The 17,598-nt window shown below is 42.0% G+C and overlaps 1 protein-coding gene across 1 annotated transcript in view; it reads left to right on the top strand.

The window, feature by feature from the left end:
* Positions 1-8,894: 8,894 nt before the first annotated feature.
* The window catches only part of LOC131945020 (mucin-5AC), a 50,987-nt gene continuing 42,283 nt past the window's right edge, over positions 8,895-17,598 (top strand). The window contains exon 1 of the mRNA XM_059305970.1: positions 8,895-8,948. The gene's annotated coding sequence lies outside the window, so the exon portion shown is untranslated. The remainder of the gene's footprint in view (positions 8,949-17,598) is intronic.

The raw sequence follows: 17,598 nt of genomic DNA, 5'->3' as shown, positions 1-17,598 counted from the left end.
TCTACGCTGACATAATGCAGCAGTGAATTACGTCCCTTGCCGGAAGTCAACTAACGCCGTGGACCTTGGTTCAAATTGGCCTGTAGGCCGCATGTTGGGAATTAGATTGTGGTTATGACAGAAAATGTTCAGGTCTAGCTGGTTCACACGGAAGTACAACTTGGTAGAGGAAAACTTGGTCAAATATAAAACTAGGTCTTACGTCCGACTTGGTCATAAATAAAACTCGGTCAGTTATAAACAGTGGCGTAGCGAGGTCGGGTGTCACCCGGTGCGGCACTTAATGGTGTCACCCCCCCCCAGAGGCGTTGCGACAAACTTTCAAGTTTCTGATTTGCACACCCCCTCAAACTTTCGATTTGCGCCCCCCTCCTCAAACTTTCGATTTGCACCCCCCCCCTCAAGATTTTCTCAATATATTTTGCTATTTTTTGCCTTGGTGTCACCCCCCTAAATGGTGTCACCCGGTGCGGTCCGCACCCCCCGCCCCCCCCTCGCTACGCCCCTGGTTATAAAACTAGGTTATATTGAACCTGGTCGTACCTGGGTCAAAGGTCACTTACTTGGCTAGTCGGATGATCTGGATGAGTTAATCAATGCATGACAGACACCTACACTGGTCACCATTACAACAACTTTACTAGACTGGTCACCGCCACTACACACCACTCTCATACAACATTACACCGGTCACCAAAATGCTTTGGTCACCACTACACTGGTCACCATTATAGTACGGGTCACCATTACACTTACCACCACTACACAGCTCACAACTACACTTATCACAACTACACTGGTCACCACTACACGTATCACCACTACACTGGTCACCACTACACTGGTCACCACTACACTGGTCACCATTATAGTACGGGTCACCACTACACTCACCACTACACTTATCACCACTACACTTGTCACCTTCACTACACCAGTCTTTTGAATATTGGTGAAAACACGATAGCTCTACAGTATTGCCACCCTCTAACATCTATCAAACCCCTCCTAGACTTAAGGTTAAGACCTCCGAAACAGCCAACTCACAGTTCAGAGGTCAACCTTTAAACACACCACCCAACCTAGCACCAAACTCAGCACCTTATGGTGTACACAGCCAACCCGAATTTACACGAAACTTTGAAACACGTTAAAATTACACGTTTATTATAAGCTTCTGATTATCGATCAAGAAAAACTCCCCTAACCTCATGCGCCCCCGCCCTGTTCATATCTCGTTGCGCAACACAATGCGCCGTGTAGGTGACGTCCCCTTGTCCTTGCCAACTGCATTATGTCCCCTTAACTTAACCTTGTATTGGCAGGCTTACTAGGTATTATAAATTTTATATTTGAACAAAACGTTTATAAGCGGGGCGGTGTACCCCAAACTGCATTAATTATGTATTTAACGTGCAGGTGTTAAAGGAAAGATACTGTCATTAAATGAAACTGTGTTAATAGATCTGGTATAATTTGGTTATAAATTTAATGAAATCGTCGTTAAGGGTATGGTTATGTCAAGCGACAGAGCATAGTCATGTTTAAGCTTAAAAAAAAAAACAAGAAAAAAAGCAACAAAAAAAAACAAAAAAAAAAAACAAACAAGTATAAATAAAAAGAAAACAAAAAGAAAAGAAAGGCTTAACCGACTGAAAGTCAACCCCCCCCCCCGACACACACACAAAAGGAAGGCCAAAAGGCTAATTGGTAGATTGGCAGAGAGCAACGAAAACATTACGCTACAACACATACAATACATTGGCTCTAAAGCAAAATAAAATGTTTCATTGGTGGCAGTTTTTAAAAAAAAAAGATATAATGGAATAATCCTCCAACTTCGCCTGCCAACCCAAAATGACATAGTGGCCTGCCCCCCCCCCCCCCCCCCCCCCCTGCCGAAAGATCCTGAGTCCCAAGTTTTATAGGAAAGGGATAGTCACGAGATGACGTTCTAAAAGTTTGGGGGTGGATTTGTTTGTGATGATGAGCTATGTATGGGAGGTACGGAGTTCCGAAAAAGTGACGTTGTCAATATCGTGTTTTCTTTGAGAATAAAAAATACAAGCATCGTGTTGTAATACGTCATTATGGTTACTTTACTAGGTGTGTGTATGGGGGAGGGGGGGTGAATTTTGTGACGTAACAATATATTGGTGGAAGTGTGGCATGTTGTGATGACAGGTAACTTGAGGGGGCGGGGTTAGTGGTTTGCTCCCATCTAGATGTGTCTGTACTCAATGGTTTCGTCACAAACCCCACACACTGACACACACAAACCTCACAGACGTATCCACAAAAACTTCACACACTGACACACACAAACCTCACACACTGACACACACAAACTTCACAGACTGACACACACAAACCTCACAGACTGATCCACACAAACTTCACACACTGACACACACAAACCTCACACACTGACACACACAAACCTCACACACTGACACACACAAACCTCACACACTGACACACACAAACCTCACACACTGACACACACAAACCTCACACACTGACACACACAAACCTCACACACTGACACACACAAACCTCACGCACTGTCCCACACAAACCTCACGCACTGTTCCACACAAACCTCACACACTGACACACAAACCTCACACACTGACACACACAAACATCACGCACTGTTCCACACAAACCTCACGCACTGACACACAAACCTCACACACTGACACACACAAACCTCACACACTGACACACACAAACCTCACGCACTGTCCCACACAAACCTCACGCACTGTTCCACACAAACCTCACACACTGACACACAAACCTCACACACTGACACACAAACCTCACACACTGACACACACAAACCTCACGCACTGTTCCACACAAACCTCACACACTGACACACAAACCTCACACACTGACACACACAAACATCACGCACTGTTCCACACAAACCTCACACACTGACACACACAAACCTCACACACTGTCCCACACAAACCTCACGCACTGTTCCACACAAACCTCACGCACTGTCCCACACAAACCTCACGCACTGATCCACACAAACCTCAATCTGTGGGGTTTGTGGGCTTTGTGTAGGTCAGTCTGTGAGGCTTGTGGGGGGGGGGTCCATCTGTGATTCACACAAACCTCACACACTGTTCCACACAAACCTCACACACTGTTCCACACCAACCTCACAAAGCCCACACATTGATTCACACAAACCTCACACACTGTTCCACACAAACCTCACACACTGATCTACACCAACCCCACAAAGCCTACACATTGATTCACACAAACCCCACACACTGTTCCACACCGGCCCAAAATTCTCAACTGCCACGACTGTCACACCGAAACGGAGATCGACCTTGACCTTTTGCCTCCATTGAACGACGCCAAACGTGAGAATATTTCCCAAATTAAAATTATACGCCGATGAAAGGGCAATAACCCCGCGAGAAATGCAGACGTGGAGTGCAATGTTAGACAAACAACAACCGAGTGACACATGCTGAATATATTGAAATATATTCAAGAAATAAAATTAGAATTGCAAAGCCAAATATTAGTTTCAGAAAAAAAATATTTGTCGAGCTAAGTTTTGCTTTAGCACAATGACTGCAATGTTCGATCAATTTATTTCAATCACGAGCTGTTCTTAATCTCGTTAGGTCAAGCGATCGTGACCCCAATTCGATTACGTCATTGTTATTTTTGGCACAGAAGTACGTGCTGGGTTGATCAACGGAGGTCAGACGTGCTTGACCTTTTGGGTCACTGCTCAGAGGTCACTCTACTCTCTGGTAAAGCTAATTTTGCAAGTATTTCAAAAACTGCAACCATAATAAAGGAGCGTTACGAAACGCATGTAAATGCTAACAATGTTTTATTACTTGCCTGTCCAACTAGCCAATTACGAAAATTATAAAAAAAATATGAGGCCTTTTGTCAGGTAGGTCTGGTCAAGCTAGCGAATCCAAGTAAAACAAAGAAAAAAAAATTAAAAATAAAACCCAACCAATGCCGAAACTTATTTTTGACACAGTAATCTAGTCACTAATTAGTGATAATGGTTAATGGTTATTCACTGTTACGTAAAAAAAAAAAACAAGACTTTTTCCAGTGTATCAGATAAATAAGGAAAACAAAAGTTTTCATCGTGATACAAATCCTGGACTTAAAGTTAGATCATTAAAAGCGACGACGCTTTCATACGTGTCCACAGAACACAAGTTTACGCTTGGTAATAAAACAGATAGTGTTAGTTACCTCACAAGTTAAACAGTATTTGTAACCGTCTTTAACTTCTGTTTTATTACTTACGAGCCGTACCGGCGTATCATACGCCGCTATTTAGTTGTTTTATTTTCTACTTTTCAGTAATTCATAATTTGTGAATTCGACAGTACCAACGCTGCCACTGAAAATATTTGCTTTAAAACATTATCAGACGCTCGTTAAGGACGCTAACCCCCCCCCCCCCCCCCTCCTTTCCCCAACCCCCCCCCCCCTGAAAGTAAACTCCTATTAGTTAACTCCCCTAAATTTAAAATCGTTTCAAACTAACCTATCTGCCCATTATAGCCGTCACTAAACCCGGCTCTACGATTGTAATCATTTAGCGTGAACCACAGCTCACCAGACCATGTAGGGGTGGGGGTGGTAGGGAGCGCGCTTGCAGCTTGGTGTTTTCTATCGTCTACAAGAAGAGAATTATATATAGAGATTGTATTAACCTCACTGCAGCTACCATTTGTATTTAGGTTTACGCTTGACAGATGTTTACAAAGAAACATTTTTTGTCTCCCCTTAAAAATAAAAAAGCAAGAAACGTCCAACAAGTTTCTAGAACTTTTGTTCCAAGGTCACAAGAAACAGCAAAGTTGGCGGGAAATATAATTGAATGTATTCGGGTCACTGATATAGAGATGGCACGATAGCTTAGGGTATACTGCTTGATGCCCTTTAGGATATAAATATCTAGATCTAGATATAAATACGTGTGTTAATAGTGAAGATAAAAAGAAAATTTGAATACATTGTGGCGACTCCTTTTGAACGCCGTGTTTTAAAATCTATTTTAAACCCGGAACTCTTGGCAGATGTTTTCGGCAAGGTCAACTTATGTTCTAACCTAGACTCGAACCTGCAGCAGATCTGTGCCAACTCAATGACTAGTTCAGCCAGATCAGGTGTGGGTGTGTGGGTGGGTGAGGTGGGGGAGTTAGGTTGATGAAGATTAGATTGGCTGTAATATGACAGGCATAAGGGGTCCACATCTGAACTATCGACTAAATTATAACTGAGTATTTAAAGTAGGCTAACACCCTCTGCCTCTGTAGTTATCTATTTAACATATATATATATATATATATATATATATATATATATATATATATATATATATATATATATATATATATATATATATATATATATATATATATATATCAGCACATCAATTTTCTTTAATATACTGGGGTGCATCTTTTTATTTCGATTCACTGACAAGTTTTTAATACAAGCCAAATTTATTATCGTGTGTCAACTATTATGTGAAAACTTTTCACGGCTATTAAACTGAAGAGTCGACACTATTTTAACGTGTCGCGCATGGCTGGGCATATCCTGAACCCCCACCCCCCCCACCCCCCAACGTTAACTCCCCGACCCACAGCTTTAGCGTGTAAATTTCCATTCATTATTTGAGCTATAGGTTAGGTCACTTGATGTCACATGATGTATTTAAATAACTTCTACTAGCTGGCAAAAAAATCTAAGATAAATACGGGTACAATAACCTTGTGGATAACACATTGGTATAATGACCTTGTGGATAAAACAAGGGCTTTATGATCTTGTGGATAAAACACGGGTACAATGATCTTGTGGATAAAACAAGGGCTTTATGATCTTGTGGATAAAACACGGGTACAATGATCTTGTGGATAAACACGGGCACAATGATCTTGTGGATAAAACATGGGTGTAATGATCTTGTGAATAAAACAAGGGCTTTATGATCTTGTGGATATAACACGGACACAACGCTCTTGTGGATAAAACAAGGGCTTTATGATCTTGTGGATAAAACACGGGTATAATCATCTTGTGGATAAAACATGTGTGCGATGATCTTGTGGATAAAAACAAGGGCTTTATGATCTTGTGGATAAAACACGGGTGCGATGATCTTGTGGATAAAACATGGGTGCAATGATCTTGTGGATAAAACAAGGGCTTTATGATCTTGTGGATATAACACGGGTGCGATGATCTTGTGGATAAAAACAAGGGCTTTATGATCTTGTGGATATAACACGGGTGCGATGATCTTGTGGATAAAAACAAGGGCTTTATGATCTCGTGGATAAAACACGGGTGCGATGATCTTGTGGATAAAACATGGGTGCAATGATCTTGTGGATAAAACAAGGGCTTTATGATCTTGTGGATAAAACACGGGTGCGATGATCTTGTGCCTGCTGATACCATGGGTGTTCATAGAGCTGGAGGGACCTGGGATAACGGAAATGTTCCACTCGGGGCATATGGGACACCACCAGGGGTGAATGACTCATAGGACTGTGGGCTATATGGACAAGCTCTATGGGGTAATACACACACGACCATGGGAAAAACACATTAGACATAGGCAAACGACACATAAGACATAGGCAAACGACACATGTGACAGTAGGCAAATGACACATATGACAGAAAGCAAATGACACATATGACAGTAGGCAAATGACACATATGACAGTAAGCAAATGACACATATGACAGTAGGCAAATGACACATATGACAGTAGGCAAATGACACATATGACAGTAGGCAAATGACACATATGACAGTAGACAAATGACACATATGACAGTAGGCAAATGACACATATGACAGTAGGCAAATAACACATATGACAGTAGGCAAATGACACATATGACAGTAGGCAAATGACACATATGACAGTAAGCAAATGACACATATGACAGTAAGCAAATGACAAAAATGACAGTAAGCAAATGACACATATGACAGTAAGCAAATGACACATATGACAGTAAGCAAAATAAAGAAAGGACTCCGTGACCAGACGTTTGGACAAAAGGGACAAAGACGTGGGACAACATGATCATATTAGTTATTAGGGTCATAGTTGACGACAAATACTGAGATTTGTTGCACTAATAAAACACCAATTGTACTAATAGAACAACATTTAGTAATGTAAGGTCTCCTAGACGTCTATCTGTTTCATGGTGTGAGCCTTTTCATTCTTTATTCTTTAAATTTAAAAAAAAACCGAACAAATAACGTAAGAAAACATCGAACACAAACAGTTCAAGTAGTAACACGGATAACATTATTGATTTAATGATTTAACCATATCTCTTTTATCCAATCCATGTTTTTATCTCATCAATCCAGCCCGTTTTATCTCATTAATCCAGTCATTGTTTTTACGTGCTACCAGACTGTCGCATGTAAGCTCTTTTATTTCCTGGAGACAAATCGTGCCACAAAATATATCAGCATGCCAGAAAGGCAGGAAAAATTCAGATCCAGCACATTTATTACCACCAGACGGACACGATATATTGATGTCACGTCAGGTTCTCGCAAGCTTCTTGTTTTCTAACAACTTGTACGGGTTTGGTGAAAAGTTCCACGTTAAGACTTAAGATCTGTCGTTAAGACGTGTTTGTGTATGTCGTAAAGCAGGGGCGTAGCGAGGGGGGGGGGGTGCGGGGGGTGCGGACCGCACTGGGTGACTCCATTTAGTGGGGTGACAGCAAGGCAAAAAAATAGCAAAATATATAGAGAAAAACTTAATGGGGGGGGGGGGGGGTGCAAATCGAAAGTTTGAGGGGGGGGGGGGGGGGTTCCAATCGAAAACTTGAGGGGTGGGGGTGCAAATTGAAAACTTGAAAGTTTGTCCCCGGGAAGGATCGCTACGCCTCTGGGGGGTGACACCATTAAGTGCCGCACCGGGTGACACCCGACCTCGCTACGCCACTGTCGTAAAGTCATATGTGTATGTGTTGTATCAGACAAAAAACATAAATGACCTGTTCTAGACATAGGCCTGTAGGTCAACGAATTATAATTCCGAAAGAGCGCGAAAGATTGACATAAAGTAAACAATCATTTGTATTGTCTGGTTTTACTGTCTAAAAATAGCACGTCAGTCATAAAATGACACTTTAATGATCTAGATGCCAAGTAATCTAAGTTGAAATGCATTCGCTTCACTTATCCTTCCGTATAGCTTTTAGATATTGCATGCGATAAGAGGTTTAAAAAGTGCATTTTTTTACTGCTGTCTACTACTTGTTTGTGATGAGATATTCTATGACTCGTCCAAATTGTATGCAGATCAGCTAGCCTGTATTTGTGTTATTTGCTTTGTTTTTGTAAATTTGTGATCGATATGTGTTTATTTGAATGTTAGTTTATGATCTATATGTGTTTAGTTGAATGTAAGTTTATGATCGATATTTGATTATTTGAATGTAAGTTTATGATCGATATTTGATTATTTGAATGTAAGTTTATGATCTATATGTGTTTATTAGACTGAACGTTTAAGATCGATTTGTGTTTATTTGAAAGTTCTTTTAGACGCCGTAAATCGAGGCATACAATAGCTAGCACTACATAAATTACATCGGTTTCTAGAGCCCCAAGCTTATGGTCAGATCAAGTTTTGCTTGATCAAATATGTCATGTTTACACTGCGTGCTCTATAATGTGATCACAATACGGTGTTCACCATACATGTATGTCCATGAAATAATATCGCACTTGTTTAAACATATTGGGACATAATTGCACATATAGGATTGACACAGCATGGCTGTCTAGTCAGCTAATGAAAGTACACAAAAATACCATAAGAAAAAACATTTCAAACCTTTCACGGATTTGTTTTTAATTAGTTGACACGCAGGTGGGTACGTTTTTCCCGGATAAATGTCTAATTAATATTTTTATCTAATTAATTATAAAATGCACCTTTTCAGACATGTTTATTTTTAGTGTATGACGGAAATTATTTTTTTTGTCGCCCACTCTCCGGATATTCCGCATGATATTCGTGTAGAACAAAATAGGGCAATTACAATGTAGCGGTTTAAATATTACAGCTATAGCTGTAACTACCTAAGTAATCTCCCCTTATACAGCTGTAACTACCTAAGTAATCTCCCCCCCCATACAGCTGTAACTACCTAAGTAATCTCCCCCCATACAGCTGTAACTACCTAAGTAATCTCCCCCCATACAGCTGTAACTACCTGAGTAATCTCCCCCCCCCATACAGCTGTAACTACCTAAGTAATCTCCCCATACAGCTGTAACTACCTAAGTAATCTCCCCTTATACAGCTGTAACTACCTAAGTAATCTCCCCCCCCATACAGCTGTAACTACCTAAGTAATCTCCCCTTATACAGCTGTAACTACCTGAGTAATCTCCCCCCCCCATACAGCTGTAACTACCTAAGTAATCTCCCCCGCCCATACAGCTGTAACTACCTAAGTAATCTCCCCCCCATACAGCTGTAACTACCTAAGTAATCTCCCCCCCCATACAGCTGTAACTACCTAAGTAATCTCCCCTTATACAGCTGTAACTACCTGAGTAATCTCCCCCCCCCCATACAGCTGTAACTACCTAAGTAATCTCCCCCGCCCATACAGCTGTAACTACCTAAGTAATCTCCCCCCCCATACAGCTGTAACTACCTAAGTAATCTCCCCCTCCCCCATACAGCTGTAACTACCTAAGTAATCTCCCCCATACAGCTGTAACTACCTAAGTAATCTCCCCCCCATACAGCTGTAACTATCTAAGTAATCTCCCCCCCCCCCATACAGCTGTAACTACCTAAGTAATCTCCCCCTTACAGCTGTAACTACCTAAGTAATCTCCCCCCCTTACAGCTGTAACTACCTAAGTAATCTCCCCCCCATACAGCTGTAACTACCTAAGTAATCTCCCCCTCCCATATACAGCTGTAACTACCTAAGTAATCTCCCCCATACAGCTGTAACTACCTAAGTAATCTCCCCCCCATACAGCTGTAACTACCTAAGTAATCTCCCCCCATACAGCTGTAACTACCTAAGTAATCTTCCCCTTATACAGCTGTAACTACCTGAGTAATCTCCCCCCCCCATACAGCTGGAACTACCTAAGTAATCTCCCCCCCATACAGCTGTAACTACCTAAGTAATCTCCCCCATACAGCTGTAACTACCTAAGTAATCTCCCCCCCATACAGCTGTAACTACCTAAGTAATCTCCCCCCCCATACAGCTGTAACTACCTAAGTAATCTCCCCCCATACAGCTGTAACTACCTAAGTTATCTCCCCCCCGATACAGCTGTAACTACCTAAGTAATCTCCCCCCATACAGCTGTAACTACCTAAGTAATCTCCCCCCCCATACAACTGGAACTACCTAAGTAATCTCCCCCCATACAGCTGGAACTACCTAAGTAATCTCCCCTTATACAGCTGTAACTACCTAAGTAATCTCCCCCCCCCCATACAGCTGTAACTACCTAAGTAATCTCCCCCCCCCCCCCATACAGCTGTAACTACCTAAGTAATCTCCCCCCCCATACAGCTGTAACTACCTAAGTAATCTTCCCCCATACAGCTGTAACTACCTAAGTAATCTCCCCCCCCCCCATACAGCTGTAACTACCTAAGTAATCTCCCCCCCCCATACAGCTGTAACAACCTAAGTAATCTTCCCCCATACAGCTGTAACTACCTAAGTAATCTCCCCCCATACAGCTGGAACTACCTAAGTAATCTCCCCCCCATACAGCTGTAACTACCTAAGTAATCTCCCCCCATACAGCTGTAACTACCTAAGTAATCTCCCCCTCCCCCATACAGCTGTAACTACCTAAGTAATCTCCCCCCCCATACAGCTGTAACTACCTAAGTAATCTTCCCCCATACAGCTGTAACTACCTAAGTAATCTCCCCCTTACAGCTGTAACTACCTAAGTAATCTCCCCCCCATACAGCTGGAACTACCTGAGTAATCTCCCCCCCCCATACAGCTGTAACTACCTAAGTAATCTCCCCCCCCCATACAGCTGTAACTACCTAAGTAATCTTCCCCCATACAGCTGTAACTACCTAAGTAATCTCCCCCCCCCCCGATACAGCTGTAACTACCTAAGTAATCTCCCCCCATACAGCTGTAACTACCTAAGTAATCTTCCCCCATACAGCTGTAACTACCTAAGTAATTTTCCCCCATACAGCTGTAACTACCTAAGTAATCTTCCCCCATACAGCTGTAACTACCTAAGTAATCTTCCCCCATACAGCTGTAACTACCTAAGTAATCTCCCCCCCCCCCCGATACAGCTGTAACTACCTAAGTAATCTTCCCCCATACAGCTGTAACTACCTAAGTAATCTTCCCCCATACAGCTGTAACTACCTAAGTAATCTTCCCCCATACAGCTGTAACTACCTAAGTAATCTCCCCCTCCCCCATACAGCTGTAACTACCTAAGTAATCTCCCCCCCCCATACAGCTGTAACTACCTAAGTAATCTTCCCCCATACAGCTGTAACTACCTAAGTAATCTCCCCCCCATACAGCTGTAACTACCTAAGTAATCTTCCCCCATACAGCTGTAACTACCTAAGTAATCTCCCCCCCCCCCCCCGATACAGCTGTAACTACCTAAGTAATCTCCCCCCATACAGCTGTAACTACCTAAGTAATCTCCCCCTCCCCCATACAGCTGTAACTACCTAAGTAATCTCCCCCTCCCCCATACAGCTGTAACTACCTAAGTAATCTCCCCCCCCCATACAGCTGTAACTACCTAAGTAATCTCCCCCCCCCCATACAGCTGTAACTACCTAAGTAATCTCCCCCCATACAGCTGTAACTACCTAAGTAATCTCCCCCCATACAGCTGTAACTACCTAAGTAATCTTCCCCCATACAACTGGAACTACCTGAGTAATCTCCCCCCCCCCCCCCAATCAGCTGGACTTACCTGAGCAATCCCCCCCCCCCCCATACAGCTGTAACTACCTGAGTAATCTCCCCCACCATACAACTGGAACTACCTAAGTAATCTCCCCCCCCATACAGCTGTAACTACCTAAGTAATCTTCCCCCATACAGCTGTAACTACCTAAGTAATCTCCCCCCCCATACAGCTGTAACTACCTAAGTAATCTTCCCCCATACAGCTGTAACTACCTAAGTAATCTCCCCCCCCCCCCCCGATACAGCTGTAACTACCTAAGTAATCTCCCCCCATACAGCTGTAACTACCTAAGTAATCTTCCCCCATACAGCTGTAACTACCTAAGTAATCTCCCCCCATACAGCTGGAACTACCTAAGTAATCTCCCCCCCCATACAGCTGTAACTACCTAAGTAATCTCCCCCCATACAGCTGTAACTACCTAAGTAATCTCCCCCCATACAGCTGTAACTACCTAAGTAATCTCCCCCCCCCATACAGCTGTAACTACCTAAGTAATCTCCCCCCCCCCATACAGCTGTAACTACCTAAGTAATCTCCCCCCATACAGCTGTAACTACCTAAGTAATCTCCCCCCCCATACAGCTGTAACTACCTAAGTAATCTCCCCCCCATACAGCTGTAACAACCTAAGTAATCTCCCCCCATACAGCTGTAACTACCTAAGTAATCTCCCCCCATACAGCTGTAACTACCTAAGTAATCTTCCCCCATACAACTGGAACTACCTGAGTAATCTCCCCCCCCCCATACAGCTGGACTTACCTGAGCAATCCCCCCCCCCCATACAGCTGTAACTACCTAAGTAATCTCCCCCCCCATACAGCTGTAACTACCTAAGTAATCTTCCCCCATACAGCTGTAACTACCTAAGTAATCTCCCCCCCATACAGCTGTAACTACCTAAGTAATCTTCCCCCATACAGCTGTAACTACCTAAGTAATCTCCCCCCCCCCCCCCCCGATACAGCTGTAACTACCTAAGTAATCTCCCCCCATACAGCTGTAACTACCTAAGTAATCTTCCCCCATACAGCTGTAACTACCTAAGTAATCTCCCCCTCCCCCATACAGCTGTAACTACCTAAGTAATCTCCCCCTCCCCCATACAGCTGTAACTACCTAAGTAATCTCCCCCCATACAGCTGTAACTACCTAAGTAATCTCCCCCCATACAGCTGTAACTACCTAAGTAATCTCCCCCCATACAGCTGTAACTACCTAAGTAATCTCCCCCCCCATACAGCTGTAACTACCTAAGTAATCTCCCCTCATACAGCTGTAACAACCTAAGTAATCTCCCCCCATACAGCTGTAACTACCTAAGTAATCTCCCCCCATACAGCTGTAACTACCTAAGTAATCTTCCCCCATACAACTGGAACTACCTGAGTAATCTCCCCCCCCCCCCCCATACAGCTGGACTTACCTGAGCAATCCCCCCCCCATACAGCTGTAACTACCTGAGTAATCTCCCCCACCATACAACTGGAACTACCTGAGTAATCTCCCCCCCCCCCCCCCCCCATACAGCTGGACTTACCTGAGTAATCCCCCCCCCCATACAGCTGGACTTACCTGAGTAATCCCCCCCCCCCCCATACAGCTGGACTTACCTGAGTAATGTACAGTCTGTGTATCCACACAAACCCCCGTGTTGTACAACAGAATAGGACCTTTGTTTTTCACGAGATACCTGGACGTGCGAACAAGACCCAACCCTGTGATAACAACGGCCTTTATTCAACATTTACATTACAAGATTCATTTCGTTTCGAGAAATGTCTCTAATGCATGGCTCACACAACCAAAGGGATTGTTTGTGACTAATGTATCTAGTTTCTAAAACATTGCTCAACTTCACAATTTTCGGTTTTGTCTTTTTACTTTCTCGTATATACGAAGTATAGAGAAAGTCTTGTAATCGTGCAAAAAAAAAAATCGAGATTTTTGCAAATCTCGACGTTTTGCATCTCACTGATACGGAAAAACATAATTTTGCAATCTTGTCCGTATGTCTGTGTGTCTGTGTGTGTGTCTGTGTGTGTGTGTGTCCGTGTGTAAACACGATAACTTGAGTACCGTTACAGCTAGGTTGATGAAATTTCATATATAAGTATTTTATCAAAATCGTAGATCCGTATCAACTTTTGAGCGATTTCCGATAACCGGAAGTGGTACTTTTCCTACTTTGAATTTTTCAAAAGCCTATAACTTGAGTACTATTTCAGATAGATAAATGAAATTTCATACGTAAGTAAAAGATCTAATTCTCTACCTTCTATTAAATTTTGAGTCATTTCCGTTGACTGGAAGTAGTACTTTACGCTACTTCCGATTTCTCAAAAAACTAATGTAAATTTTAAAAGTAATAATAATATTGCGCACTATTATGCGCTTTTTTATTTCGCGTTCACTTGGTGTGCAATTAATTTGTCTACGAGATTTTATTCTATTTTTAAAACTTTAAGTATTTAAAATGGCCCGAGTTCCCATCCCCTGTTATTTTATATAAGAATATTCGAGAAAGTTTAGGGGAGATCACTCCCGGTTTATTTTTGGTGTCATGTGGTGTTTAACAGCTACAGTTATAACGCCACCCGGTTTGGTACGGTAATGATTTGTCCTACAATGTCAACTTTCGATACGCTATGTTGAATATCTTAACACTTCTCTCCCCACTACAACCCGTCAATTGTTTGTAGCCCACATCAACCCACTTTTCTGACGGTGTAGAGTAGTCTTTAATAAAACCATAAAATGTATTTTATGTCTACATTTAAATTCTGAGAAAGTTTTATTCGTGTGTTACAAGGTGGGAGCTCGTGTTATACCAATAAATACATAGCTATATATGTAACATTTTTGTATGTTTATGCGGCTGTGAAATCTGTTTTTGTTACATTAAATTGATATTATTTTTTTTTCAATATTGTTTACGTGGATCTGAGATGAAAGACTTTAAGAATATAAGATAATATTTTCTCTAGTAGTTTTACTAGACATTAGAGAAGTTGGTTGCTGGATTTAGAGAGCATCAACCCTGGTCGTTAGCCATAAATTGAACAAAATGCAAGGCGTCCTACATACATGACGTCATACATGTAGGACGACCGTGGGGGGGAGGGGGGGGGGGTCTGTGGTAAAGTGTTGTGGTAAAGATATTAGAAAATGTTACGCGGTGTGCATTTTGTCAGGTAAAAATTAAAAATGATTTTTAAAAAGAAACGGATAAATAAATGGTTGAATTGTATACGTAGGGTTTGCAACTTTTGGGAAGGGCATGGTGAACTTGGCACTGTGATGGGGGGGGGGTCGGTTAAAGAGGGTAAGGACATTAAAAGTAGACATCAAAATATCCCCCCTCCCCCACACTGTGTCTAAGGGGTTATCCATAAATTACATCACGATATTTAGGAACGATTTTACCACCCTCCCTTTACATCGTCACCAAAAGCCAGACACCCCCCCTCTAAAATGACGCCATACACCAGCCTACATCCTCTTCAAAATTGAACTTTTGTTTTTTAATATATCGATTTCTGTGTAAAGTAGTGACTGAACTCGGTCAACATTCAGTATATAAATCGATTTATGTTACAATTTAGAAAGCAGTCTTTAAAAACACTAAAAAGCAGTTATAATTCAGTTTTTAACAAAACTTTTGCAAAAAAGCCTAAGTGTGGCGTGAAGCCCTCTTCCTCTATGATTGTAGTGTCTTTTTTGAAGATCCCTAATTTAAAACATTACAAAAGTGTACGGTTGTCAAAATGTACACCGGCCGTTGTGTCTAATCTAAAACGGTACAAAAGTGCACGGGTTGTCAAATGTACAACGGCCGCTGTGCCTAATTTAAACGGTACAAAAGTGCACGGGTTGTCAGATTTAAACCGACCGCTGTGCCTAATTTAAACGTACCCAGTAGATGTGTTTTTAAGCCGGCGTGTGTTGTCGGGACCTTTCAATTACAGGACAGACGAAAAGGTCACCAAAAGGACATTTCCCTGAAATACAATTAAAATAATAAACCTGTTGCATGGTGGCCGTTAACTGCGTGTAGCTGGGGGGGGGGGGGGGTTGTTAATGGAGGGGCAAGTTATGTCAGACATGGGAGGCAATGTGGGGGGTGGTACAAAAATGGGGCGTGGGGGGGTGGGGTAGTTGTATAGGGTGGTCTTGTAAGCTTGCTGTTTGTCATGACTGAGGGTGGTTGTAAATTAGGGCGTCGTGTTGAATTATTGCAAAGTAGTTGTATAGATGATACTATCGCATTGTTGTAGGTGGTGATTGTAATGTAGTCATCTGACGTGAAGACTTTGACGAGCAATAGACAGCAGCCACACATATACAACAAACTCTGTTTGTGGCGGCTCTCTTCAGCTCAGCCCATGTAAGCCCCAGGGCTCTTGCTTCACTTTCTACAGTCCTTTACCAGGTCTGATATCTTTTTTTTCCTCTATTTAGTTCTATTGAGCAGTCGTATCGTCGTGTTGTATTGGATGATTGCTAACTAGTTGTATAGGGTGGTTATATTGTCGTGTTGTATTGGATGATTGCTAACTAGTTGTATAGGGTGGTTATATTGTCGTGTTGTATTGGATGATTGCTACCTAGTTGTATAGGGTGGTTATATTGTCGTGTTGTATTGGATGATTGCTAACTAGTTGTATAGGGTGGTTATATTGTCGTGTTGTATTGGATGATTGCTAACTAGTATATGGTAGTTGTTTAGGGCGGTATGTTGGTTTTATAGCACGAGATAACGCGCTGTATAGGGTGATTATATGAAGTTGTTTTATTGTAGTTTGGCTTTTCGTATTTGGTAGGGGGGAAAACTTAGCAGGTTTTCTCGAAAGTGGTGCTGTTAGTGTACAAATTCCAGAAAAAAAGCATGCAGCATTTTGTGAAATCTGGCTATAGGGAGTTGACCAGACAGATAGAAATTTTGGCTATAGGGAGTTGACTAGACAGACAAAAATTTTGGCTATAGTGAGTTGAGTAGACAGGCAAAAATTTTGGCTATAGGGAGTTGACTAGGCAGACACAAATTTTGGCTATAGGGAGTTGAGTAGACAGACAAAAATTTTGGCTATAGGGAGTTGAGTAGACAGACAAAAAATTTGGCTATAGGGAGTTGAGTAGACAGACAAAAATTTTGGCTATAGGGAGTTGAGTAGACAGACAAAAATTTTGGCTATAGGGAGTTGAGTAGACAGACAAAAATTTTGGCTATAGGGAGTTGAGTAGACAGACAAAAAATTTGGCTATAGGGAGTTGAGTAGACAGACAAAAATTTTGGCTATAGGGAGTTGAGTAGACAGACAAAAATTTTGGCTATAAGGAGTTGAGTAGACAGACAAAAAGTTTGGCTATAGGGAGTTGACTAGGCAGACAAAAATAATAGTTTAGACAGAAAAAATACCTTTGAACATTCGTTTAGAGAATGTAGACCTCTAATTTATTTTAAAACAGCAACTCGGCGTCTCGTTAATCCGAGATAATAAAGACCGTTATCTTGTTCAAACATGACGTCATCACATTTTTTTTTTGCTTTCTTTTAT

This window comes from Physella acuta, unplaced genomic scaffold (genome assembly GCF_028476545.2).
Source record: "Physella acuta isolate Inbredline_101_S28 unplaced genomic scaffold, ASM2847654v3 ptg000519l, whole genome shotgun sequence".
Lineage (NCBI taxonomy): Eukaryota > Metazoa > Mollusca > Gastropoda > Physidae > Physella > Physella acuta.
Note: the sequence above shows the minus strand (reverse complement) of the source record. Positions and strands in the feature narration are given on the sequence as shown.